This window comes from Lacerta agilis, chromosome 7 (assembly GCF_009819535.1).
Source record: "Lacerta agilis isolate rLacAgi1 chromosome 7, rLacAgi1.pri, whole genome shotgun sequence".
Lineage (NCBI taxonomy): Eukaryota > Metazoa > Chordata > Lepidosauria > Squamata > Lacertidae > Lacerta > Lacerta agilis.
The window spans coordinates 66,667,955-66,683,916 of NC_046318.1; the positions used below are offsets into that span (position 1 = coordinate 66,667,955).

Below are 15,962 nucleotides of genomic sequence, written 5' to 3' on the forward strand. Positions count from 1 at the left end.
TGAAAGGATCTAGGGGTCTTAGTGGACCACAATGAGTCCACAGTGTGATGCAGCAGCAAAAAAAGCTAATGTTATTCTAGGCTGCATCAACAGAAGTCCCAGTCAAAAGAAGTAATAGTATCACTCTATTCTGCCTTGGTCAGACCACACCTGGAGTCTTGTGTCCAGTTCTGGGCACCACTATTTAAGATGGATGTTAGCAAGCTGGAACATGTGCAGAGGAGGGTGACCAAGATGATCAAGGGTCTGGAAACCAAGCCTTATGGGGAGCAGTTGAAGCAGCTGGGTATGTTTAGCCTGGAGAAAGGGAGACTGAGAGGATACGTATGATAGCCATCTTCAGATATCTAAAGGGCTGTCACATGGAAGAGGAATAAAGCTTGTTTAATCCTGCTCTGGAGGGTAGGACTCGAACCAATGGCTTCAAGTTACAAGAAAGGAGATTCCAGCTAAACGTTAGGAAGAACTTTCTGGCAGTAAGAGCAGTTTGAAGTAGAACAGACTCCCTTGGGAGTCCTCATTGGAGGTTTTTAAGCAGAGACTGGGTGACCATCTGTCATGGATGCTTTAGTTGAAGTGGTTTTCCTGGTTACAATCACAACGGAAGAGCCCTGCTGGATCAGGTGCATCTAGTCCACAATCTGTTCTGAAGGTGGCCAGCTAGTTGCCTCCTGGAAGCACCCAATGCTTCCCCCCCGGGGGGTACTCAAGTGTATGTAGTACCAGCACCTTTTTTCCTAGAAGAAAAGCACTAAATAACTTTTATCACAGTATCGCATTATCAGTGGTTACTAGCTGTGATTATTACATTCTGCCTCCACAGTCATGAGACGTTGTGCCTCTGGATACCAGTTGCTGGGAATCTGGCGGACAGAGTGCTGTTGGGCTCGTGTCCAGCTGCTGGGCTTCTCACAGGCATTTGGTTGGACAGAATGCAAGACTAGATGGGCAGTGGGCCTGATCCACAGGGTTGCCTTATGTTCTCAGCAATGGAAGGAACCCTAGGAGGTCATTCAGCTGGACCACCTATTTTATGACATCTGGGTTTGACATTTTGTAAAAAACCAGAGGCCTTCCTACTTAGCATCACAGGTAACGAAATCCCAGAGAAACTAAAAGACATTTTTTTATACGCGTCTGCGGCTGCGCGAAGTTTGATAGCGCAGAACTGGAAGGGTGAGAACGCGCCGGACATAAAGGAGTGGCAAATTAAATTACAGGAATACGCTGAGATGGCCCATCTGACCAACTCCTTAAGAGGACACAACAGACAAGCCTTTGTGATAAAATGGGAGAAATATAGAAGGTATCTGCAAAACATCAACAACGGTATAAAGTCTATGGCGGCCTTTGAGTGACTCTGGAGTGTAGTGGGAGTGTAACATATGATATGGCTAAAAGTAGAAACTGAAATGTTCTGAAATGGAGGTAAAAGATAACATAGCAGTGTTGAGCACATTCATAATGACGAAAAGACTGTTCATAGGGATAGGATGGGAAGTTTAAATTAAGGGATTAATTTTTGAATGTTACTGTTTTTTTTTTCTTGTTTTTTTTCTCTCCCTTTTTAGCTTTTATGTTATGATACGTTGTTGTTGTGGTTGTTGTTTTTTTTCTTCTTTCTTTTGTTCCCCCCCTTTTTTCTCTTTTTCCTTTTTTTTTCTTTTTCTTTTCTTTCCTTCTTTCTCCTTTTTTTTTCTTTTCTCATTTAGCATGTTTTTTGTTAAAGGATAAAAAAAGATAATATGTGTAGTTATATATTTCCATGGTATTTACTATTGGTAGTACTTCTTTTCTATTATGGGGTGTAAGACGAAGTAAGGAAAAAGAGACAACCACAAAGGGAATACTTTTGATTTCTTTAGTTTATTAAATTATATAGTGGAATCTAACCTGTAAAATATGTATAAATGTACAAATGGAAAGTACAAATGGAAAGTATGTACAGAATGTTGGAAATATTGGTGGATGTAAGAATTGAAATTCAATAAAGTATTTAATTTTCAAAAAAAAAATATTTTATGACATCTTTGGGCAGATGAAATTAAGATTATGTTATAGTGGCATCTCAAGAAGATAGTATTAGTAGTCCACTGGACTTTACAATTTGCAGATTGTGACTGGTGCCTGCCATTTGTTGTTTATGGAGCACAGTTGTAGAGCAAGTTCCTACCATGGGGCCGTGATCCTTTGGCTGGCTCCATCTTGTGCACCTGATATGTCCTGTTGTCACATAGTGAACATCCAAAGGCCCCGCTACTTTCTGTGCCATTGTTATCTGTGGTCAGGGTGGCCATGAGAAGAAGCAGAGGGTGTTTTTAATGAATTTCTTTCTCCCCTTAGTTTTAATGTGTCTATGTGGAGGGTTTTGTCTGTTGGTTGGTTGGTTTCAAGCACTGGTGGAGGAAGAGGAGTGCGGGGGGGGAGTGCACCCCCCTGACAGCTTGATCCCGGCGGGGTGCCATCACGGCTGCGCCCCCTGCCAGTGCTGGGAGCCATCCCCGCGACACGTCCAGCCCCGCCTCCGCCTGCTCTCCGCCTCCCGCCCCCCCCCCCCTTGCCGGAGCATGAAGCTCCGCCAGTGGTTTCAAGTTGCTTTGGGTCGCCCTGGGCAAGATAAAAGCAACTTAACAAATTCAACAAATAATAACAGCACCACACAAAGATCTATGCTGCAGCAGCATCACCACCACCACCACCACCTGTTATGGGCATGTGACATTCGCAAAATGAGGGTTGGAATCGCCTTTCCCAATGACCAAAATATCGCAGCTGCGAAAGGTTGCCCGTTCCGACAAATGAACGACATCTGCACCAAAAAAGCTCATGATTTGCAAAGGCCGTTCCTTCCATGTAAGAGGTTTAAGACTGGGGTATTAAGCACACAATTCAAACCTTGCCTGGGCTGAACGCGAGCAAAGGCAGGGGATTAACTGTGCCGTGACAACTGTGTGTAGCAAAGCACGAGTGCCGAGTGCATCTACTTTTGCACGCAGAATGTCCTGGGGTTCAATCCCTGACATCTCCACCTGTATCTGAAACCCTGGAGAGCCTCTGTCAGTCAGTGCAGACAATATTGGGATCGATGCCCCGACAGTGTGACTAGGCAGCTTGCTATGTGCCTGTGAGCTTCAGATGTTCTAGTGAGCTGCTAATACTTAGTGCTAATGCATGTTGTTAGTAGGAAATACCTATGGCCTCTAAAGCCCCTTTTCTGTTTAAATAAAGGGAGGAAAGATATTGCGTAACAGACAGAGAAAGAGTGTGTGTGTGTGTGGGGGGGTAATTATTCGATTTAAGCACTTGGGGAGACGATTTCCCTAACACCCCTTGCAGGAGGTCGCTGTGAGTGTCCCATTTGTAGGCTACCCCGCCGCCCCCCCTCCCCTCCCCGCCACATGGGCCTTGGCTTCATAACCCAGAGAGAGAGAGAGAGACGCGCTCCTTCAGACCGGCTCCTGCCTCTTTAAGCTCCAGCTGTTCTCGTTCTCCTCCCACCCATCTTCGCCTGCGTCTATTTTTAGCTCGCCTCTCTCTCTGATGGTAGCATCCATTTCACCTCTCCTCCTGCTCTCCCTCCTCCCTCCCCCTGTTTCCCCGTCTTCCTCTCGCAGTGGTACTTCCCACACCGAGAAGGTCAGCCGACTGAGCATGCCTGAATGTTGCTCGGCGGCTCCGGAGCCCCGGCTGCGCGCTCGGCTCATCCCATTCACCGCGAAGGAGCTGGCCCGCCGTATGCTCGCGCGCTCGCTCTGACTGGCTGGCGGCGCCCGGCGAGCGAAAGAGCGAGCGATTGCGCCATGCTCTGCAGGACGCAGTGAAGCAGCCGCGGCGAGCGCAGCCCGCTCTTTCCCGCCTCCTCCTCCTCCTGGCAAGTAAGTTTCTTCTCTGCTTCTTCAGGGTCCCTCCATCCTGCCTTTCTGATGCCCTGCAGTCCCCGAAGCTCCCGGCGCGCAATGGACGGGGAGCCGGCCGCCAGCTCTCCAATCCGCAGGGCGCAGCAATGCCCCGGCTGCTGGCTGCTTCCTCGGGACAGGGGCGCTCGCTCGGAGCGTCCTTCCTGATGCTTCCTTGCGACGGTAGCGCGGGGTTGATAATTTCCTTCAGGTCTGGGCTGGACAGGTTGTTTTTTTAATATATATATTATTTAGTCAGGGAGGAGGAGGAGGAGGAGGAAGAGGAAGAGGTGGAGGAGAAAACTCCCTATCCTGCCGCCGTCCTTTCCTTTCCTGCCGGGAGGAAGCGATGGAGGGGACTCGGGACGGATGGACAGAGAGAGAGAGAGAGAGAGAGAGAGAGAGAGAGATGGGACTCTAATGGGAAAAGGGCAGAGGAAGGGATGTAGGACGGCGGGCCAAGGGGAGAATCGGGGCAGAAGCAGAATGGGCCAGGATTAGAACCCAGGACTGAAGCGGATTAATGGTGCGGATCTGAATTGAAGGCTTGGGCAGTGGGAACTTGCTAGGCATTAAGGGGAAGAGTCAGTCTGGCTGAGTGGTGAGAGGTTGACCGAGGGGGCCAGGATGGAGAGAAAGGGGCTTTTGCAGTGTGATGGCTCTTGTCCTTGTGCACTCTTTCTCTCTTTCCCCCTTTTGGAGACTGAAGCTGGTTTAAACCCACAAACCCACACATTTGCACGGTGCACCAAGAGAATTTAGGGGTGAAAGGCAGGGAAGAATTACTGACACTTCTACCCATGCACTGCAGTGTATAAATCAGCAGCCCTGCACTTTTTTTTTTTAAATGTTTCTAAAACACCAGCACAACCTGGATGGGCTCACGGAGGTGCCCACTTTTTGGCTTCCTTTGCAGGGAAGTGAGTGTGGCAGCCCCCCCCCCTGCTTACTGTACCTGTGTGTCAGCAGTGCTTCCAAGGATGGGTTTGGGGAGTCAGGCTGGGACTGCAGAGGCGGTGTGCACAAGGAGGAAGCTTCTGATTTTGGCTCAGAGGCTTCGTGTTTGTTTATTTTTGCACATCTCTGCCAGGCTGGAAGCCTGTGGGTGTCTGGAAAGCCTTTTGGTGAGACATCAGCAGCAGCAGCATGTGTTCCACTGCCATGGTTTTTTCTCTCATGGCTTTCTTGGGGAAATGTCAAGGTCCGTCCCCCCTCCGAATGAGAGAACATGCAGGTGTTGTCTGCCTTCCCTCGTTCCTCCCTTAATATTCAGCCAATGCTGCCATTCACAAACCAGCCTAATTCCCTTAAGAAGAAATTAGCATGCTCCAGCTGTCTGCAAGAATTTTTTTTTTGGGGGGGGGGGGGGTTGTGGTGGTTTTGTCTTTTCTTTTTTTTGAATCCTAATTCATTTGCCATCTTAAGCGGTCCCTTGGTTCTTTTTACTGTTCTCCCGGAGAGAGGCTGCTTTGCCGATGAGCTGCTCCAGAGGAAATGTGCCTTGCTCTGCCACTGGAAATGCACTCCTGTGCCGGGCTCATTCTTTCTCCATTGAGCAGCCTCTTGAAATATGCATATCTGCTGAGATGACAACACCAGTGATGCTATTGTGCCATAGCTGTCATTACTGAAGGCAGACTTTAGCATCGTTAATGCACTGAAGCTGTTTGGGAGAAGTAAACTCCGGCGGGAAGAGGCCAAACATGATGTCACACATGGCACAGTGGAAGATGGATTAAACAGCTCTTTGAATTTGAATGAAGTTACAAAAAATAAATAAATATGTGTACGTAATGTTGACAGTATACCTGCAACACAGGATAATGCATCTGAGAAAGTGGCTTGTAGCCTGCGAAAGCTTATGCTGCAACTCATTTGTTAGTCTTTAGGATGCCACAAGTCTTAGTGTTTTCGCTGCATAAGATTAACAGATACCTGGGGGCAATGGTGGGCAGAATAGAGAGATGTTTAAATGTATATATTACACACATACATACATATACGTGTGGGATGTTATAAACACATCATCTTGGGTGGTGAGTTAACCTGAAACTTTCAGTGGGGATGACTTAATGTATTTTTTTCTAATTTGTTCAGGGAGAGGGTCGAAGTATAGTTATTAACTCATCACTTTGCTTGTCAGTGTAATGAAATGGAGCTGTTTCAGCCAGGAAATAAACATTGCATATTTAATAGTGGTGACTGCATGATTAATTAACTGTTAAATATGTTTTCCAACTATAGCCGTGGGATGTTAACATTTAACTTTTTTTTAAAAAAAACAAAGTATTAACATTCAACGGATATACACTATCACGTTAAATAGCATACATTATCCAGGCAAATTAAGCTTTTTCCTCCCCTGTTGTTGGGCTGTAATTACTTAGTAACTAAGGTTGACAGCCTCTTTATAAAATGTGGTTGTCTTTGATTAAGAATGGCATGTCTGGTTTAAAATGAAGTGAATCCTCTTTTTACCTTTGAAATATGTTTGGGTTTTTTTGTGTGTGTAATGCTTAAAGTATCTGTCTCATTAAAGAGCAATTTAATGGTAATGTGCTCTTTGTAAAGAGAGTTGCAGGATGTTTCATTTGCTGCTTTGCTGGGACTGTGCATTAAGAAGACATGCCTGTTTGGAACTCCCAATTGTTCTACTTGATCCAGTTCTACTTGTGCTTGAGATCTCCGGCTTATTCAGAGCACTTGCTCCTCCTATAAGCAGGTGCTTATATTGAGCGTTTTTTTGATTTACAGGAGCTACATTTAATAGAGCTCATGCTTCTGTCACATGAAAATGGAATTCCCACATGGGAACATGCATATGAAAGTGGGTAAACTGCACATGGGAGATTTGCTTCAGCTCCCAGTTGCTGCCATTGAGCTGTATGGAAGCATAGTGGCAAAGGTCACACTCGAGGGGGGATATCTTGACTCGCTTCTCAGGCTTTGAAGATGTAGGCAGGGGATCTTTTTTTTAAAAAAACTTCCTATCCCAGTGGCATTTCTAAATGTGACTCTGTGCTTCACTCATGTGGCTCTGTGTATGCGCTTCACTTGGAGACAGTGTTGAAGCGTGGAAACATCCCCGTGAAATGCAGAGACTGGCGGCTCAACTTGCATTGACAGAGGCATTCCAGAGAAGAGCAGTATGTCTGTGCACTTTGCCCCCCCACCCCCACCCCACCGCCAGCTCTCTGGAATATTTAGACACACAGCGCTCATGACATTGATGGGCAATCTGTTGGAACCTGGAGAATCCAATAGCAAACAGACAATCATGGAAATTATAACCAAACACAAAACAAACAGAAAACCGCGAAAAACAACAATGAAAGATATTGAATATATTATTTAAAAAAGTGTAAATGGAGATAAAAATTATCAATTCAATGGCTATAGCCTGATGCATACATTCCAGGGATTATCGACACTAAAGTGCAAAAGTTCACTTAGGAATCCTATATATTCCAGGTGAGTATAAAGTAAATATTCATGAATATGATGTATAAAGCAAAGTTCCTTGGTTGTCCTTGTCTGTCCGACGGATTGCTAGCTGAAAGTCTTCCCGTTTCACTGGTGAGACTCCAGTTTCTTCTCCAGCTCTGTCTTCAATAACAATAACAATAATACACTCTGTCATCATTCCATGTAACAAACTAAAATATTATTCTTAGTACTCACCAATAGAGGCAACAAACAAGAGACTTAAACAATGGCTAAAAAGCTCCAGCGTTGCATTCATCCTTCAAGGTCGGCAAAAGCTGATACAAACTGTAGATTTCTCAGGGTTAAATATATGAAGGCTAAGAAACATTTAAAGGGGCAGAACAATATAGCATGACCACAATACAAGGGATTCAAGGTACAAAATCTAAATACATATGTAAAGCTAGGTTACAAAAAGGAACTATAATCAGTATAGAGATTAAGGCCTGAAGGAGCTAGAGAACCAAACCTATAAATCCAATCAGACTCTTTTTGATGTAACTTCTTTTTAAAAACGTCTCCATTTATCTCAGGAATATTATTATGCTTGTAAATGACAAACCATGGGCTGCCTCAGCCTGAAGCAAGATGAGCGCCACACCCCATAGTCAAGTTTGACTGGACTTAACCATCCAGGGGTCCTTTACCATGAACAAGAAGAAAATTGTGTCCTCTTCAATGGAAAAAGAGGCATGGGTGCAACAGTTTCAGTAATGTTCCTTAATTAGGTGAACGTACATGATTCTGGAAGGACACGGGTGGCGCTGTGGTCTAAACCGTTGAGCCTAGGGCTTGCTGATCAGAAGGTCGGCGGTTCGAATCCCTGTGACGAGGTGAGCTCCCGTTGCTCAGTCCCTGCTCCTGCCAACCTAGCAGTTCGAAAGCATGTCAAAGTGCAAGTAGATAAATAGGTATCGCTCCGGCGGGAAGGTAAACGGCGTTTCTGTGCGCTGCTGTGGTTTGCCAGAAACGACTTAGTCATGCTGGCCACATGACCCAGAAGCTGTACACCAGCTCCCTCGGCCAGTAAAGCGAGATGAGCGCCACATCCCCAGAGTCGTCGGCGACTGGACCTAACGGTCAGGGGTCCCTTTACCTTTACCTTACGTGATTCTGGCAGCTTAAATGGATGCTTCTCGTAAAATAATACAATAACAGGTGCTATGTTGACTCTTGAGAGTTAACAGCCCCCATTAAATCCTCTTTCAATTAGCTTGCTGGTTGTGCTGCCCTATGGAACCTGAAGTCTTCATAAACCTTAATGAATAAAAATTGCTTCTACAGGTTGCAGTCCAGGGTGTCATGGGGCTTTAAATCTAGCTACCCTGGAAACAATAAAAAATGTTTATGTTCTCAATAGATTCCCTCACGCCTGTGGGAATGTTTAGCTACTACACTAGTATTGCTCTTACTCATTTGAACTTGATTTTGATAATATCTAAGTCCTCCGTTCATATGAGAGAATAGCTGATATTTTAGGTGCCAATTACCTGTGAAAATCTTGCTCATGCATAGGTTTCCTCCTACACAGTCTGTCAAACCTAACTCTAATTTTTCTGCTTCTATGAACGCTTACGTTTTGAGTGAAGCTCTACACGCACACTCCTTTGATTTAAACCATTATTTTAGTTTCATTCTCACAATGTTTCTTTTAAAATAAAATAAAATAAGGGGGCATTAGCACTCTATAACTATTTATTATAGAGCATTCCTAGTACTGGATTGAAAAGATGGAGCTGTGGATTGGATGACTTAAATACAAAACAACCAGACTTCTGTTACTAAGAAGGTCGCCTTGATTTATTTCTGACAGTAACTGCATCTGTATTATTACAGTTTGTAACCAGGGCAAAGGGGGCTGTGGGCTGTTGCAATCTCTGTCACAGGTACTGGTCTCTGCAGTGCTCCAGGTAGCTTGAAGGGGGTAGGTGTGTGTCACAGCCCATTAAAGGATCTCATCAAACATATCCTAGGAAGAGGGATTGTTTGTTAAACCACCGTGGGAACTGTAGCTTTGTGAGAGGAATAGAGCTCTCTTAACAACTCCCAGAACCCCTAACAAAGTAACGTACCCAAGGATTCTTCGCGGTAGGCATGGATGTTTCAAATGGTATGATACCACTTTAGGAGTCATAGAATCATAGAGTTGGAAGAGACCACAAGGGCCATCCAGTCCAACCCCATGCCAGACATGATAGATAAGAAACTTTCCTCCTGATCTGAATTTCGGAGCAGAGGGATCATTTTTGCATGTGGGGTGAATTCAGTCAGGTGAGCTGTGCCACCCCCACAACCTGGAGTGGTATGACCTAAGACAGGCTTCCTCAACCTCGGCCCTCCAGATGTTTTGAGACTACAGTTCCCATCATCCCTGACCACTGGTCCTGCTAGCTAGGGATCATGGGAGTTGTAGGCCAAAAACATCTGGAGAGCCGAGGTTGAGGAAGCCTGACCTAAGATGTAGGTTTATTTCCTGTGTGAGAATTCTTCCCCACCCTTTAAAATGTTTGCCACTAATGGCAAAACACATTTACTGCTATATAATCATATAGCTTTTACATCAGATTAGCTAGGCCCTTCATTTTTCCCACCAACAACGTGTTTTCTGTTGAATGAAAGATTTATGTGAACTTATGTATCTAGAGACGAAGGTGCCAACATTTTTTACAATTAATTTCCAAGAAAAGCCACTTTAGTTAATGCTGTTATAGTGAAATAAAATCGCCTAATTTAACACAATCCCTGCTGGCTCCTCCAATTGTAAGTAAACCTTCCCTGTCGCAACGATAAACATGGTAATATACAAAATGAATGGCTTTTCTGAAATCAAGACCTGAGTTGATTCCTCTTCAGGCTTATGCACTCTGTGTCAAGAAATTGTGAGTGGGTGGGGGTGGGGGGCAGGCTGTGGGAACAAGTACATGGGTGCCATGCGCTCATTGCTTTTGTCACACTCCACGAGTTGGAGAGTAAGCTTCTGATGCAAGGAGGTTCCTCTACTTAAGGAACCCTGCTTTTCCCTAAATCATGGATCTCCCTTCCAGCTCATGGATGAACTTGCAGAGGGTGGAGAAAGCAGAGAGGAGATGCTATCATGCTCAGTCTCCTTGCACCCCCATGTGTTTCCTTAACACACATTACATACGTAAGAACCCCTGAAGGAGGCCTTTGAAAGTCCGTGGGTATAGATATTAGTCACTGCAGAGAAGCAGAAATCATTGTGAAACTGAGTGAGCAAAGGCTGAGTATATAGGCTATTTCTGAGAATGAAACTGTTTCACTGGAACCAGCACAAACTGGGGACCGTCATGGTACATACAGACCAATTCTAAGCAATTAAAGGAAACATTAGCATGTTTCTGAAATTACTTAGATATGGGAGTGTAGCCATAAGGGGACTGTAGGTCCTCTTGTACCCTTAATCTGCTATATCCCCTCCCTTTCCCCGAATTTCCAGCTTTTACACAGCAGAAATACAAAGCAAACTGTTCAGGTTAGATCCTATCTAACTGGACACCAAGCAGTCTGTGTGCTGTTACTTCCAGTGTTTAGGTTGATGTGTGAACAGGTTCTGGGGGTGAATAGCATGCACTGGGCATATTCATTTTTATAAAACTCAAATATGTATTATTTTATACAGTTTATTATACAACTTGCATTTAGTTCTGGGCTTTCTGTGTTGACCCATGACCCCCTTATGGAATTTGTGTGTGGGGGGGGGTGTACACACAGGCCAATGAAGTACTTGTGCCATCCACAGCTGAGTGACATCAGCCCCACTTCCTTTGTGGCTAAAACTAAGAGAAGCCGCTGCCTGGGATCGTGCCACTGCACTGGGTAATGAAACCCCAGTCCAGAGGGACGATGCCAACTGGCATTGGGCTGATGCTCAGCAGACATTTCTAATCAATTGCTTTGCTAATTCTTAACGCGTTCCTATTATTGTGAGCCATGTTGAGCTCAACATAATTGTCAGAAAAGCAGCATATAGATATTAAATCAAATAAAAACATCCTACTCCAGTGTATGCTTTTAGCCTTTCTTTCATTTGCAAAATGATGCATTGTTTTAGAATCCATTTCTTTCTCCTTTGTTCGTTGCCTTCCCACATTGCCTTTCGCTGACTTACTGCCTGACTTGCCAGAGTACTAGTACTAAGCCCTTTTCAGACAAAGTGTATGAGAACCTGAGTCACAGAACACTCCCCTTTGAAGGGAATTCCTTGAAGAAAAACAAGACCTCACTACAGAAAGTAACTGTATAATTTTTGGAAGTATCTATTCCATGGGTAGGCAAACTAAGGCCCGGGGGCTGGATCCGGCCCAATCGCCTTCTCACTCCGGCCCGTGAACGGTCCGGAAATCAGCATGTTTTTACATGAGTGGAATGTGCCCTTTTATTTAAAATGCATCTCTGGGTTATTTGTGGGGCATAGGAATTTGTTCATCCCCCCCCAAAAAAATAATATAATCCGGTCCCCCACAAGGTCTGAGGGACAGTGGACCAGCCCCCTGCTGAAAAAGTTTGCTGACCCCTGATCTATTCTAAGTGTGCAAAGTTACAGAGCTTAATCATGGAAACAGATGCATGAAAGTATTATATTGGTAGCCAGTTTCTAACAGCTTTCCCATTCCCATTTGGATTTCTTCCTCAACAACTGTGGTATCGTTAGCGATGAGCATGGTGAACGTCTTCATCAGAAAATTGCAACGATGGTGAAACGACACCAGGGAAAGCAGTCCACATCCATGTCGGATGACTACTGTGTGTTGTATCTCCATTACTTTTGTAACAATTCTTTGGATAAACAGAATAGTGAGCTATTTTTGTCATCAAAACTTTTTCAGTGCAGAGATTTTGTTTTTCTTAAAATAAAAGTACTCTTTCTACTATATTCACATTGCATTCATGATAGTTTGTGGCAATGTGTTGTCAAAAGCAAACGTCACCCCCTTCAGGGTTGCTCATGGCTAGAAATTTTCAGTAGATAAAAACAGCTGACTTTTGTAATGCTGTGAACTAGAATTTCATAGCTTGTTTTTAACAAGGGGGCATGCCAGACCAGAGCAGAGCACACTTTGCTAACTTAACACCTTCCACTTCTCCTTTCTCTCCCATGAGCATTCTGAGAATTGTGCTCATCACACAGACTATGGAAGCTTCTGAGAGACAAACATCCTTATGGAATTACAGCCATGAGGATGCAACATGAAGGTTTGCACCAAGACACAGATATATCAGCTGAAAAGTTTTCAAGCTAAATTGTAGATGAGCCAATGCCAGTACTGTGATTATTTGTGCTGAGCGCATTTGAGTAAGAAGATGAATGGGATGTGTGCTGATGTATATGAATGGTGGGGAATTTGTGAATGGGGTGTGTATGTTGCTTTGGCCCTGCCCTGTTTCAGCGGCTGTTCTCACAGGTGGCATGTGGCCCCCAGAAAGTTATATGTAAGGGAATAATATTCAAGCTGGGAAAAGTTCCTTGCCACTGGTCTGAATGAAAGGGATATGTGTCAAAATAGGTTTAGTATACAGGATTTGGTCTATTAAGGATTCATTATTGGAGTGTTTCTATGTTATTATAATAAAAAAGTCTGTGATTTTTTTTGTCGCTAAATAAAAGAGATCCCTCATACAAGTGGAAAACCCTGTCCGATGAGGGGATTTGGTGCCTCTTGCCCTAGTTCCTTTGGAAGCGGGTGGGTTAGTGGGTGGCAGACTGATAAAGGACATTTCTGAGATCTTGAGAAGAACTTGTGATGGCTTGGGCTGCTTCTGGCCATTGAGAGATTAAAACGAAAGATTTCATAATGAGTGGCATTATGGTCTTTGGTTGATTCCAATTCAGGGGAGCAGGAAGAATCCTTCTCGCGATTTCCTAATTGCCTAGGGAAGGGTTTGGTTTTCTTTGCCTGCCTTGGGATAATTCAATAATGATGATGATGATGATGTAAGACCTTCCTTTCACCAGCAGATCCCAGGGCAGGATGCGACAATTTCAAACCCAGAATTAAAAACGGTTAAAATGAAGTACAGTCACAGGAATACGGTAGCCCCTGAAAACACACATCTTAGGTGTCAAAGGCCAGTCGGTCTGCTGTAAGCATGACTAATGATGCAGTCCTAAGCCCCACTTTCTTGGAAGTACGGCTGGATCCAACTGTATGTATTTAACATCATGAAAACTAATAGCATGTTTTGCCCATTTGGTATGCTACTGTTGTGTAATTGGAGAATGTCGTGTTCAGATATCGCCACTGCAAACTTAATCCAGTCCGTTGTCTGCCTTTGCAGTGATAACTGAATCCCAAGGTGCACTGTGCATTAATTTCAGATGAAATGACAAGATCTACGTTGACGATGTGAACGTGGATGAGTGATACATTGCAGCTGCTGTAGTTAACGAAAAGACGAGTTAAAGTTGTTCTTGAGTTCATTATTAGGGAAGAAAACAAAGTATTGCTTTCTTCAGAGACTGAATAGAAATAGCTGTTTCAGTTCAGCAACTAGCAATACTACTCTGGATTTTGGATTTGGGGTTTGCAGTGCTATGCACACTACTCTCAGTTTATTCATTGATTTACTTTCAGGCAAACATGCATGGGATACGACTTCATATATCCCTCCCCTTTTATAATCTATTAATTTAATTCACATTTAACTCTTACACATATGGAAGTTGAACAATGATGTGGGGGGGACGACTGTAAAGGCAGATGATATTATTCCAGAGAGCTAGTAAAACAATATTAGCAGCATTTTATGTTAGATACAGCTAAGTCACTTTTTTTTTTTAAGACCATAGCTTTCCCAGGGTGGCTTGTATTAAAAACCTATACAGTTTTCATAAAAATCAAAACATTTTAAATTGGCAATTCAAAACATAATAATATTTATCTGTAAGATTTATAAGCTGTACTTCAGGGTAGCTACTCTGTCAGCTTGAATAAGCCGAATACAATGAAGTTCAACATATGCCAACACTCTTCTTTCCCCCTACATCCAGCAGCAACCTATACAATAAAAGCTTTAAATTTAAAAGCAAAGGAAAATAGATGGATTTTTAACCTTTTCTTATGGAGCCAGCCATATTTTAGGAAGGGAATTTCACTGAGTAGGAACCATAACCAAAAATACCCATCTGTCCTCTATCACACCCCCCCCCCACACACCAATTGTTCTTCATTTTTTGTGTATCTCAGAATTGTACTGTTGCATTTAATTTCTGTAAACCTTGGGCACTGTTTTAGTGAAAACGATTGTGCATCTTCTTAAAAACAACAGACAGCATTTTAATACGATGAAATATGTGTTTCTTTAGAAAAGCATATGTCACACATTTTTACTAAAATTATGCCGAAGGAAGCTTACAAAGAAACAAACGAAAAAGCTTACAAAAGATGAACAACACTGGGTAAATCTATGAAAAGACACACCATAATAGTCCAGCGATCTGGTGAAATAACATTGGCAGCATTAATATTGTTTAAAAAGTACTGCTGCAGTACTTGAGAGATAGTAATGATGACACCAGGCAAAGTTGAAGGAAGTTTCACAGAAAGATGCAATCACCTGCCTCACATTTGAAGACAGGGTTACCTGGAGCAAGGTGTCACTTGAAGATCTTAATTACATTACATTTATTGCCCACTTTTCCGCCAACGAGCTCAAGGTGGTGTACCTGTATTCTTATAGGAGTTAAGCTCCCATGCTATTTATCTATACTACATGTTGTATCTAACTTTTCACTTTATAGTCTCCCAAGAAGGGATTTTTGTCTACCAGGATCTCCCCCTCCCCATTTAATCACCACAACAAAGTTAGGCAGGTTAGGCTGAGAGACTGTGACCGACCCAAGGTCACCCATTGAGGTTCATGACCCAAGTGGGGATTTGAAGTCCAGTCTCCCAGGTCCTAGTTCGGCACTTGAATCACTACACCACATTAAATCCTACAGCAGCTCCCTTGTCTCTTAAGATCTTTAGTCGAAGCAGTTCTCCAAATGCCTTTCCTAGGATAGGTTTGTTATACAGTACAGTTATAAAGGAGAAAGCCTTTTCTGACCGTGGGCTCCTAAAGGCTCTTTTTTTTCATGCAGGGTGCACAAAAACGTGTGTTCTGGGGTGCCGTGCAAGATCACTGTTCTGAAAACGTGCTCTTTCTGGGGCGAGAATACGGCCCAAAATAGCAGTGACCATTTTGGTTGCCGTCCTCTCGTGAGAAAAAAAATAAACGAGATGTCCCTTTTCTTCCAGGACAGTTGACGGGTATGCAGTAATAAACCTCACAACTTATTCAGTTCCATGACACTGGCCAGTACCCATAATGCATGTGGACAAACTGAGAAGCTTAAGAGTGGAAGGAAATCCCCTCTTCCCACACATTCTGCTGCTACTACTATTGGATTGGGTTGGAGGATACATGCAAGGCCCAAACTCCCTTCAGCTCTTCAGCAGTAAAAATAGCCAGGAATATAATAGTCTATAGCACAAGTCTCCAGTTCATTAGTCCCCCTGCTGCACTGCTAGCACTGCTCTAAGCATCCCTGAATTCCCTTATATTAGAGCAGCCACTTGT

The 15,962-nt window shown here is 43.8% G+C and overlaps 1 protein-coding gene across 2 annotated transcripts in view; it reads left to right on the plus strand.

The window, feature by feature from the left end:
• The first annotated feature begins 3,619 nt into the window (after positions 1-3,619).
• Positions 3,620-15,962, plus strand: part of OXR1 (oxidation resistance 1) — a 230,994-nt gene continuing 218,651 nt past the window's right edge. The window contains exon 1 of one of the 2 annotated variants that reach the window (XM_033155737.1): positions 3,620-3,875. The gene's annotated coding sequence lies outside the window, so the exon portion shown is untranslated. The remainder of the gene's footprint in view (positions 3,876-15,962) is intronic. The other variant, XM_033155736.1, reaches the window with a different exon arrangement.